The sequence below is a fragment of the Dipodomys ordii genome, unplaced genomic scaffold, assembly GCF_000151885.1.
Source record: "Dipodomys ordii isolate 6190 unplaced genomic scaffold, Dord_2.0 Scaffold151, whole genome shotgun sequence".
Lineage (NCBI taxonomy): Eukaryota > Metazoa > Chordata > Mammalia > Rodentia > Heteromyidae > Dipodomys > Dipodomys ordii.
Genome location: NW_012267367.1, coordinates 1,067,351 through 1,080,536, shown reverse-complemented (window position 1 = coordinate 1,080,536; position 13,186 = coordinate 1,067,351).

The following is a 13,186-nucleotide window of genomic DNA, read 5'->3' as shown; positions in this document are numbered from 1 at the left end:
GATCCAAGGCCTCTGGGTTTTGCTTGGCCTTCTCCACTCAGTGTTGGCACTCTATCATTTGAGCCATCTCCACTTGCAGCCTTTTGCCAGCTATTTGGAGATAAGAATCTCACAGACTTTTCTGACGAGGCTCCCTTCAAACCACAATCCTCAGATATAAGCCTCCTGAGCAGGTAGGATTATAGGTGTGAGCCATCAGCATCCAGCTTAGGAGTTATCCTTATTACAGTCCAAGGGGGCAGAAGCTGTCTACTCCAGAGTAAGTACAGAATCATCCTACGTCCTGCTATATAGTAGATCACAAAAAGTTCCCACAGACCCAAGGGAAAACCTGCTAGAGGAGCTCTTGGAAGGCATTTCACCCTAGGATGGCTAAGAGCTTATTTAAGAACTTCCTTCCTTCCCCCTCCCCCAATCCCATACACACCACTACCACCTACAAACAAAACATTGAATCAGACCAAACATCAAAGTTTACAGTATCCCAGCATAATAATGGCCAATGCTAATCCCTTTCATTCAGAAAATATCACATTTAGAAAACAGGCTAGTAGTTGCCAAGGGTTAGGGATAGTGGGGAAGATGGGGTCAACGTGACTACTATTGTGGGGATGAAGTCATTCTGGTTCTTGATTATGGTTGTGATTATGCAAATCTCCACATGTGACAATTGACAGAAAAGAATATACACACAGAACCAATGTCAGTTTCCTGGCTTCTGTGTTGAATCATTGTATTACATGTAAGATGGGATCCTTGGAAGCCAGTGAAGGATACTCTGGTCCTCTCAGAAGTATCTTTGCAACTTTGTAGCATTTATAATGAGTTCAATAAAATGCTGATACAAGGATACCTACCGGTTGACCCTTTGTAACAATGAGATATACAAGACACTATGTTGAAAAGGCATTTTACAACTTGCTGGGGAAGGACGGAGGGAGGAGTTGGGAGGTGGGGAAGGAAGGGATAGTAGGGGAAAAACAAAGGAGGGGGTAACAATGCTTGATAGGAAATGTACTCATTGCCTTACTCATGTAACTGTAACTCCTCTGTACAGTATCTTCACAATAAAAACATTTTTAAGGGTTTTAAGAAGGAAAAAGACAAAAGAGCTCCAACAGAATTGACTGAGCCTGAGCCCTAGAACAGACACTTTGTAGCCTTGAGATTTGTACAGCCAGCATTTGCCTGAACCTGTTAGTAGCTAGCAAGAACAAAAATTGCTGGTGCTACAGACCTGGCATTGTGGAAGAAAAACCCTGTTCTTTGAAGCTCTAAGACTGAGGGGCCAAAAATTCCCTATACCTTCATTATTGCTGCTGTTGCTGCTGCTGCTGCTCTTATAGGTGATACAAGAAAGCAACTATTTTGGCCTGGATTGGCAGGGATAGAGGGAATGCGTGAAGATGGATCAGAGCCCCCAAACCAGCAGGAAGGTGCAAAGAAGATCAGAGAAGGAGAAAATGAATAGTTAACTGTACCCCCATCTCACAACTTCAAAGAACAGGGATTTTCTTCCGCAACACCAGGTTTGTAGCACCAGCAAAATTTTGTTCTTATTGGTTTTAACAACCAGGGCCATTCACCAAACATTATCTGTCCACATGAGTCACATTGGGTCCCATCAGCCATCACTCTAATTTAGAAGGTGACTATGATCACCACCCCCCCTTTACATAGGAGAACACAGAAGCTCAGCGAGGCAAAGTAACTTACCCAGTGCCACACAGCTAATAAGGGACAGGGCCAAGATTGCAGCCTTGGTCATTAGACTCCAAGCGTGTGGTATCTCACCATGCTCTGCTGCCTGCCAAGGAATGACAGGCAAGCAAACAGAGCACTGAGTCACCTGAGCGAGGTGACTCCAAGAGACGGAGTCACAATGTCATTGCTTCTGTTGGTGGGTGGGCCCGGACAATGTACCCCTTGAAGAACAGCACCTGAATATAGTCTCTGCATCTGAAAGCCAGGCATCTGTCTGCTTCTTCCATTGTTATCTGTCTTCCTTAAAGGTCTGAGGGAAGCAAGATGAGGTCATGGCCATCCTACCAGGACCTATGTGCTAAACTCCTTGCCCAGAGGGTTTATGGGAATGACAATGGCCCTTTGCAGACTCTCCCACATCACTGCTACAAATCAGCCTTGTGTATTTCACCTGGACCTTCACAGGACAGACAAAGTTCTCAGCAAACACTGAATGTAGATTGGAATTAGAGATCCCTATCCGCCAGGTCTCCTTTTTTTTTTTAACATCCTTTAGGCTTGGTAGCGGGGCAGGGGAGAGAAGAAGATAGAAATTTTCCTGGCCTGAGAACATCCCTAGCAAAAGCTCAGCTGGGAAAAGCCCGTGAAATCCACTGTCACAGCAAAATTTGAGGTCACGCGGCCAAGTTATTAGATTTGAAATGTTGAAGCCAAGAACAGGGAAAACGTGGGAGATGTGGCTGGCAGCTCCACGCTGAAGCTTGGCAAATAGAGCTGAGGATTTGGTTCTCTGTCCACGTGGCTCTGATGGGCAGATTGAGATTTCTGAGGGGTCAGCGCTGTGGAGGGAAGAGTGAGTTAAGTGGGTCAGAGACCTCTCCCTCTCTCCCTCTCTCAGACATGTTACAGAACAAAGAGAAGAACAATTAGTGGCAGGATAAAATGTGGCTAGAAACCAGCAGCTATGCTTTATTTGATTTGTGCTACCGGCCCCGAGGTTGGTAGTTGATACGCCTGCAGTTCCTTGAATCCTCGCAACACCATAGAGATCAGTGTAATTATTGTCCTTTCAGCTGAGGAAACCCAGGCTCAGAGACATCAAGCAATTTGCCTGAGATCCCACTGATAATCAACAATACAGGTGGGACTTGAACTCAGGCAAACTAAATCCAGACTCACGTTCAAGTGCTCTTCTGTGGGCTCTTGCACAGAACAGAGTGAGGAGCTGGGAGCATCCAGACCCTTCCAGCTCAAAATCCCCTCCTGCTAGAATGTTCTGCGTGGGAAGGTGGATGTAGGCTAGGGGTAGAGATCTTGCCTAGCACCCACCAGGCCCTGGGTCTGATCCCTATTCCAGGTATGGCCCACATGTGCGTGTGGTCATGTGGGCTGACATTCATGTCTTCAACAGCATAGTCAGACATTGAACTGGGGTCTTCCCTGCCTCCACATGCATCTTGCTTGTAATGCCTGGTGCTTTTATGCCTAGGTCTTTACAGTGTGTTCTTTGGGGTTTTCATGTTTAGGAATCTGAAAACCCCAGAGCTGGAACCTCGGGGCTACCTCCATGTGACTCTAGCAAAAGAGTCACATGCGTTTGCAGATGAGGTGTCCGTTTCATCTATCTGAGCAACCAGGAAGAAACCCAAGAATTCTAGAATTGAGGTCACTTCCAGAGAGGAGTCCAATGTTCATGGAGCAGTCTAAGACCAGTCAGTCCTAGGAGTTCCCTGGGTAGCCCCTCCCCACTCACACACCCACACACCCACACCCACACCCACACACTCACACACACGCACACACACAGGCACAGGCACACACACACACATACTTGCCCTTTCTGTACCTGTGTGATACAGAGAAATTTGAATCATGACAGTTAGGACTCAAAAACAGGCAAGACCAAAAATTTTCCAGCTTTCCTCGTCAAATAGCCAGCACACTGTGAGAGATCTGGACTTTGAACAAATGAGAGAAAAACCCTGCTGGAATGCAAACCCCGGGTCTCATTCATAAGACATGGACATCCAGGAAGGGAAGGGGGTGAAGTGAGCAGATCTGCATGGCCAGAGGGAGAAGGGGAGGATCAGAGGAAACGAGGAGAGAAGGCACTGGTGAGTGAAGCCATATGCTCCAGGACACAGGATCAGGGTCCCCAGAAGGACCAGCAACAACTCAAAAGAGGACTAGCTACAAACCTGAACTCTGCCAAGGTGCCAGCTGGCCTTCATGCCTTTCCCATAATGCCCTGCGACGCAGTGTAGTGAGCAGACAGGAAGTCAGTGTCCCAGATGCAGTGTCAAGGAGGAGCCTCTGCAGCAGCCAAACTGAAGCCACCAGGGCCCCATTATAGCAGGACAATTGGGAGACATGAGGGACCTCACTCCTCCTGGCCTAGAGTCTTGGCAAGGAAATTTGGGTTAAGGCCCCAGTCACTTCCCAAATGGGTCAGAACTAGGTGTATGTAGTTATTAATGATAATAGGGTTGGGTGTGGTGGCTCATGCATGTAATTCCAGTTACTTGGGAAGAAGAGAGTAATCAAGAGGATTGTAGTTTGATGCTGGCTCAGGCAAAGGAGGAGGAGGAAGGAAGAGGAGGAAGAGGAAAGAGGAGGAAGAAGGAGGAAAGAGGATAAGGAAGAGGACAAGAAGGAAGAGGAGAAAGAGGAGAAGGAAAAGGAGAAATCATCCAAGACTCTTTCTGAAAAATAACCTTTAAAAAGCAAAAAGGGAGCCTGGTGCCAGTGACTCACGCCTGTAATCCTAGCTACTCAGGATGCTGAGATCTGAGGATCGAGGTTCAAAGCCAGCCTGAGCAGGAAAGGCCATAAAACTCTTATCTGCAATAAACCACCAGAAAACTGGAAGTGGTTCTATGGCTCAAGTGGTAGAGTGCTAGTTTTGAGCTAGCGTCCAGGCTCAGAGTTCAAGCCCCACAACCGACCAAAGGGAAAATAAAAAAAGCAAAAAGGGCCTGGGGGTGTAGTTCAAGTGGAAGAACTCTTGCCCAGCAAGAACAAGACCCTAGGCTCAAATGTCAGTAGTGGTGATTTAATGATATTTACCATGTTGTGACTATTAGGAGATTTGTGAGTTTGGCTTGCTGATGAGTCATGAGTGTTATGAGGAAAGAGAGAGATCTGGAGTTTCACAGGTCTGTCTGGATCTCTGCTCCACAGCTTACACTTCCTGTGGCCTTCAGTTAATTAAATTCTTTGCACCTCCACTTCCTCATGAGGGATATGATACCCTCTCTCCATGATGTCATTGGAGAAAGAAGATACGTGTCATCTTTGTAGCACCGGATGTGGCACTTTGTCCACTAGTGGCTTCCCGTGGGGGAGGGGGAGTGTGGTGACAAGAAGCAGCAGCCATGATACCCAGAAAGTGCCAGGAAGTTTCCCCAGAGCCGGAGGTGCTCGGGGGTCAGGAGAGCAGGATTCTGCTCACACTGTGCACTTATACCCCAGCACACACAAGCTGAGGAGGGTGTTTTCCAGGCCGCCTTGGGCCCCAAATGTGCACAACAGCCTTCTCTGCATGGCAAAGGCTGTCCACTTCAAACATAGCCAGGCTAGCCCGGGCCCAGCTGGGAAACAGCAAAGGCTATCTCCAGAGCAGCCGCCTCACCTTCTCACCTGTGTCCCCAGGACCCTGAGGCCTTCAATTGACCCAAAGTGGTTGGGATCCTAATTTCCCTGTTGGGTCTCCTTCTCCTCCAAGACCCACCTTATATTCCAAGGCCACTGCGTTTTATCCTCTGCCCAGGCAACACTTGCCATAAAGGGTTCTGTGGCCTCAAAGTTAAAATGATGGGATAATGAGGATGGTAGTGGTGGTGATGGTGACGATGATGATGATGATGATGATGATGGTTATAGTGATGATAGTGATCATGATTATAATGATAGTGATGGTGATGAGGTGGTGGTGGTGGTGGTAGTGATAGTAATGATGGTGATGGTGATAATGATGGTGGTGATGGTGATGGTGATGATGATGATGATGGTGGTGGTGGTATGATGATGATGGTATTGATGGTGATGATAATGATGGTGGTTGTAATGGTGATGATGGTGATAGTAATGATTATAACGATAATGGTGGTGGTGGTGGTGGTACAGTGATGATGATGGTGGTGGTGGTGGTGCTAAAGATGATGAGCTAATATGTATTACATGCTAACCATCACCCTTAGATCTGTGTCTTTCATCCTCACAATTGGCCCTGTGATTTGGGTGGCATTATTAGCCCTATTTTACAAGCAAAGGCTGAGTTAAGTAACTTTTCCTTAGGTACACAGATTAAGTCTAGATTGCCAAACTTGTACATAACTTATGGTATATTTGACTTTGAAGTCCAGACTGATTCTGCTCTGTAATGCTGCATGCCTTGCCAAACATCCCCGAAGAGTGAGAGCAACGACGAGATAAGAGGGAGTGGGAAACTACTGGGAGAAGCATGTCTGTGGCTGATTCTCAGCTCTCTAAAAAAAGACTTTCTATAAACATTGACTTGGCATTACCCTGTGCCGGCTCTCAGGGCCACTAAAGAAATCTTAAGTGTATCACCTCCAAGGCCTAAAATATGCTTCTGAGAAAAGAAGCTTATATATAGAGAGATATATATAGATAGAGATATATAGATATAGATATATATCAACAGCCAGCCACCAGTGGCTCACACCTGTAATCCTAGCTACTTAGAAGGCTGAGATCTGAGAAACACAGTTCAAAGCCAGCCAGGGCAGGAAAGTCCAAGAGACTCTTACATCCTATAAACCACCAGAAAACCACAAGTGGTGCTGAGGCTCAACTGATAGAGTTCTTGCCTTGAGCTGAAGAGCTGAGGGACAGTGCCCAGGCCCAGAGTTCAGGCCCCAAGACCGGACCCCCCCCCAAAAAAAAAAGAAAAGAAAAGAAAGAGGAAGCTCTGTTTGTAAGAACAGAATGTGGAGAGAGCTGTGGACTATGGAATTCTACAACATATAGCTAAGAAAGGATGGGTACACAGAACGTATGTTAGGCTGCCATTGTGCCAATAGGGAGAGGAGGAGAACAGATATCTGATGTATTGTGCATACATAAGCAACTTCTACCAAATACATAAGAGCGTGGCACTGTTGGTGGCTTTCAGAAAGGGGACCCAGTTGACTGGTGACAAAAGTGGGACTGGGCTGTTTTGTTATAGCTTATGTGCCTTCTTAATTTGGGTTGTTATAACTATTAGGTGTGTGTTACAAACTTATACACACACAACTGCAGAAGAATGTTCATGGAATATTAATAAAGGCACTGGAAATGGCATCTGAGGCTTTGGATTTGATTATTGTCTCCTAAACCATGGGAAAGGCTCTTTACATTTCTGAGTCTGGGTTTCTTTCATTATGGAGGTGGGTAGCTACTTCCTGGGGCTGTCAGGGATTCGAAGACAAAATCTATCTGTATATACAGTCTCCAGACATTTGGGGGCGGGGGGGGGAGGAGGATAATTCTGTGCTGGAATCCAGGCCTTGCACATGCTAAGCAAGTGTTCTATGCCTGAGCTACCCACCAGCCTGCAAGCCTTTGTTCAGCATTTGTTCTGGGCCAAGATTTAGAGAGAGTATCATATTTTAACAAGGTGGTCCAGTTGTCTCCCATCATGCATCACGGGTTTATAGACACATGGAAAAGATAGATGTCTAACAAATCAACTCTTAACTATGCAGGCCTGTGTTGCAGCAGGAGCAAACTGGCTTGCAACAGAGGGAGCTGCAGGACCTGATTGTCAATCAAGGGCTGTACTCCCAGCCTGAGAAGTGACATGCAAACCGAAGGACCGAATAGGCACCGGCCTGGCAAAGAAAAGAGGAGCATTCTGGGTTGGTGGTACGTAATTTTTAAGCCAGAAGTAAATCTGGACAATGCAAAGAGCTAAAGGTAACCAAAATGACTGGGGAGCAATGAGCAGAGGAAGAAAAAGACAGAGGGGGGTGAATACATCCTGAGCTTCCAGGGCCCAAGGCAAGGCCTGGCAGGACCTTCCAGATGAAATAGGAAGCCACGGGCATTCTGCTCCCTGAAGCAGTGCAACTTGATCCACAAGCGAGAAAATTCAGGCAACTTTCAATTCAAATGCTGTCTTCAGCCCACGTCCTGACTGCATACCTCTGGCTCCTTATCTCTCAGTAAAGAGGCAAATGGTGCACCTGGTATGACTGCTGTGAGGTCTCAGTGCATTCTGGGAGGAGCCCTTGGCTCAGACTCTGGTGTCTTCTGAGCATTCTGCAATGGCATTGCAGCAGGAACAGCAATGCCAGCAGTCATAGTAGATAGTGGTTCCTCGATGCCCACAGGGAATTAGCACCAGGACTCCCCTCTTCCTGCAGACACTAATATATCAGAACATGTAGAAGTCCCTTATATACAATGCTGTAGTGTTCACATATAGTATGTAGATCCTCCTGCATTTTTTCTCAAATATTTCCAATCCCTATTTGGTTGAATATGGAGTTGGATACTGGAGCGCCATCTGTATGTCTAGAAAACTATAGCCTTGATACCAAACCCAGTCTGCTTCTCACTCTTGTGTTGTTCACAAGCTACAAACCAAATGTGTTGAGTTCTGTTGTGATTGTTATTGCTGTTTGTGCCAGGACTAGGGTTTGAACTCAGGACCTCCCATTCTTGCTGGGGTGACACTCTGCCATTTGAAGATCAAGGTCTCATGGACCTTTCTGTCACTGGTGTGAGCCACCAGTGCTTGATTTCAGTTGTTGTTGTTGTTGTTGTTAAACCAAGTGAAAAATAGTATTTCAGGACAAAAGAAAACTTTATAGAATTTATTTGTGAATGAAAGGAAGAGAAACAGAGAGCCTGGAGAAAGATTTTGTAGGGAGGTTTTAAAAAATGTAAAGGACTTAACCACCGTTGGGCCTTTCCAATGCTTCCTACACTGGACTTGGTCATGACAATTTCTGTCCATCAAATCCCAGAGGCCTTTGCTATTGGGACATAAGCTCTACTGTTGTATCATTCTAGACCCTTTATGGTAGTAACAACAGAGGATGACGTTGGACTCCTGGTGTCTGTTAAGCCGATGATGTGGTAGAGCTGTTATGCTGACATCCTCTGAGCAAGCCCGTGCTGGGTGTATAAATAGAAATCACTAGTCATCAGAGCGCACTCCCAGGCTGAGGTCACCCTCCCTGATGCTGTCATGCAGGCCCAGGCAAGTACGAGGTCAGTGTCTATGCCCCACAACCAGCCTGAGATAAGAGAATATGGAAGAAGTTGAAAAGAAAGCCAGAACCTTGTCTGGAGAAATACTCATACAAATAAATCAAGAAAGAAACCAACCAAGATAGTCCAAGCACAGTAGATAACATGCATTGGACTGCTGATGTCTGAATTGCTTCACTAGTAATCAACACCACATGCTACTTTTATTTCTGGTTTCCAGAACAGAATAAAGAGTCAGTGAGGCGTAAGTAACTTGCCCAAGCTAGAGCAATTAGTGATTAGAAAGCTACTAACTGGACCACTGTGCTTTCCTATCTATGCTAATCCTAGGGAAATGTGAAGAAGGATGGTTAGCCAGTCACAACACTCAGACAGACCCCCATACGTGGAAATATTGTGCGTACAGTATTTATTATGCAATGATCCACTCTTGGTCTTCTAAAAGTCATTCCATTCTCGCCCACTGGCGTGCATGCCAGTGCTCCCTGCCAACACATGCAATGCCATGCATGGTGCACCCGGCACATTCTCCCAAAGATTCTAGCCTAGGAACCACAAGCTCAGGACCTGCCCAGCATCCTGTGATATTTCATCTGTCAACTTTTCTACTTAAAACCCAACCAAGCAGAGCATAGTGGTTCACATTTATAATACCAGCACTTAGAGACTTTGACAAGAGGATCTCAACTTCAAGGCCAGCCTGGACTACAAAGTGAAGTTCCATCTTAATTAAAAGAAAAAAATGAGCTGGGAAAGTGGCTCAGTGGTAGAGTGCTTGCCTTGCATGCATGAGGCCCTAGGGCGGGTTCAATTCCTCAGCACCACATAAGCAGAAAAAAGCCGGAAGTGGCACTGTGGCTCAAGTGGTAGAGCACTAGCCTTGAGCTAAAGAGCTGAGGGACAGCGCCCAGGCCCAGAGTTCAGACCCCATAACCGACACACACACACAAAAAGAAGAGTAATATGGCTAGGATTATCCACATAAGAAACTGAAGATGTCAACAATAATTATGTCATTATTAATAAATATTACATAACTTGGACTTTATCCTCTCAATAACCCTGTGAGTTGAAGTAAGTTAGTAGACAATAGCATCCCTATCCTTTTATGTGTGTGTGTCTGTTGTGGGGCTTGAACTCAGGACCTGGGCACTATCCCTAAATTTTTTCACTCTACCACTTTGAACCACAGTTCCACTTCTGGTCTTCTGGTAGTTAATTAGAGATAACAGTCTCAAGGACTTTCCTGTGCAGACTGGCTTTGAACTTCAATACTCAGATCTCAGCATCCTGAGTAGCTAGGATTACAGGTGTGAGCCACCGGTGCTGACATCCTATCCTTTTCTTTTTTTAATCCGTATCTTTCACATAGAAAACCAAGTATGTCCCAGCAGTAATTCAGTTCAATTGATATTTTACTGATTACATACAATGTACCTGGCACCATATATTAAGCGTTGGAGATTATGGCCTCAGCCTAATAGAATTTAGAGCTCAGTAAAAAAACAACTGTGGAATGTGTCCACCCAACAAATATTTAGCCACTACATGCCAGAGATAACCCCCATTCCAAATGTTTGAGAATGGCAACAAGGAAGAGAAAAACAGAGATGCTGCCCTCAGAAGGTCAGGGCACTTCAAGACAATCAAGTTGATTGTTCTAGGGGCGGATCCATTGAAAGGAGGTGCAAGATTCCTTCTCTTAGCCCCAGGGTTGAGGCCCTCCAGCTCTCTAGGGACATGTGTAACACCAGTGGAAAGTCATGCATCAGGCATCTCCGCAGACACACCCCAGCAGGAGTCCTGAGAAGGATAACGAAATGGGAATACCATGGATCTGACCTCTCTCCCTCTCTCCCTCTTGCATTGAACCCCTAAGAGGGCTACCATGATCCAAAAGGGGTGGGGGTCACGACGTTTCTTGCCCAAGGTTCCACAGGAGATGGATTTTAATTAGCTTCCTTTTCCAGAGTGAGTGGGTTGGCAAGCAATGTTTTGTCACAGCAATGTGACAATGTTTTGTCACATTGCTAAAGGCAATGGGACCATGGTAAACGTCTGCTGTCAGACGTTTGGGAATAGGGAGGTGTGTTCGAATGAAGCCTTAGCTGGAAGTTTTCAGATGAGCCAGCGAGTTTCCTGTCTGCAGCCCAGGGAGGGTGAACCACCACTAACGTATGCAGAACAAGTGACCCATCACTGGCCTTCCCAGAAGGTGAGTTAGTATCTAGGTGGCGCGTTTAAATGACAAGCTCGGGTGACCATTTCTTTCAAGCTGGGATTTGAAAACCTCACGCGAACACCATGAGCACAGGGGCTCGCTCGGCCCGCAGGAGCTGAGCTGAGCCCCCCCCCCACCAAAGGGCACGCACCCTCCGCAGCACGAAGCTTCCTTTCTGAGGTGAGTCAGTCTCCAGGGCGGGGGCCAATTTTCAGTAAATGTTAAAAAGCACAAACTGGGGCTACCGAAATGACTGTTCTTGGAAACCTGGATTCAACCCATCGCCTTCTCTCTGGAGTGGATTGCCTAAGGACACCTGGTAGACGCATCGCTGCCCCTTTCCTCGGCTGCTCTTTCGCATGTACCAGTCTCAAAGCTTTAAACTTTCATGAAAGAAGTGGTATGCACGTGTAGGGGAGGGGCTTGGAAGTCCTACTTGAAATGTTCTCTTTATTTTCCTACAAGAGAAATGAGTCGTGGCGCTTTATTAAAGACCCAGGGTACACTCAGGACAAGCCATCCAGTCAAACATGTCTCCGCAGAGGCCAGCTCCTTTTGAAACAACTGGGCATCTTCCAAAATGCTACGCCAGCCTACTAGCCATCATTCGGCCTGTAAGTGCACATGATCATCCTAAATAAATGGCTTTATGATACCATTTAAGCATTTTGTCTGCTAACTCCAACTAATAACCCTGGGCACAGTCTATAAAATAAACAGAAAGACTCTGAAAGGTGAAGAGAAGAAATGAGACCCCTGAGGTCTGAGGATCTGAGAAACAATACCACAGAAGTGATTTCCCCAGATTTTCAGATCCTCATACACCTTAGACTTGGACCTGAAGAAGCCAAGAACCTGCAAATACCAAAAGGAACAGAAATAAATAAATAAATAACAACAACAAAACGCTCCCCATCCAAAGGACCAAGAAAGGAGTAGCCCACCAAGACAGAAAAGTTTTAGATCAGAACATCTGCACTCTAGCCAAGCACCAAGTGAAGGTGCAAGGCCCTGAGGTTAAGCCCTAATACCAGAAAAATAAAAATTTGTTCAGCCTTACCAATTTTTAAAATGTGAATTTACACAGCCTGTTCCCTAGCCACAGTGTAATCAAACTAGAAACCATTACAGTAAAATAAAAAGAATAATTCCTAAACATTAAAAAACTAAACAGCACACTTCCATGGGTCAAAAGTAGAATCTCAAAGGATATAAAGATTAAAATACAGCACATAGACTCTTGTGGGTCATGGCTAATGGAGTGCTGGAAGTTTGCAGCATTTGATGCTACATTCAAGAAAAGAAAGTATTGGTAACTTCTTTGTACAACTACTTAAAGGTAATAATTTAAAAATCAATAAATAATAATAAAAATCTCAAATTAATAACTCAAGCTCCTCCTATATTAAAAACTGAGAAAAAATTAACAAAAAACCTTAAAGCAATAAGGAATTCAATATTAATATAGAGCCAGAAGTTAATAAAATTAGAAACAGAAATACCAAAGAGATAAGTCAATGAAAGAGTAATAATATTCAGAAAGAGTAATAAAATTGACCAACGTCTACTAAGACTAACAGATAAAAGAGAGTAAACACAAATTAACCACCTATTAGGAATAAAAGGAATATCACAAAACAATACTGAAGAAATACTATGACCCACTCTACATATATTAAGTCAGTTAGACTAAAAGGACAAGTTTCTCTAAAAACATAAGACACCCAGTATTTAAAAATATGACATAATTTGAAAATCCCTATTCCTATTAAAGAAGTTGAGTTAGTAATTTTAAAGCTAAAAAAATGGGTTGGGCATAATGATACACATCTATAATCCCCATACCCAAGAGCATCATGAGTTCAAAGGCAGCCTGGACTACATAGAAAATCCTGTCTCAGAGAAATGAAAAGGAAAGAAAGAAAAAAGGAAATTAAAAAGAAATTTTCAGGTCCAGGTCCAGATGGTGTTACTGGAGAATCTACCAAATGTTTAAAGAAGAATTAACATAATTTTGTACAATGTCTCTCTGAAAAT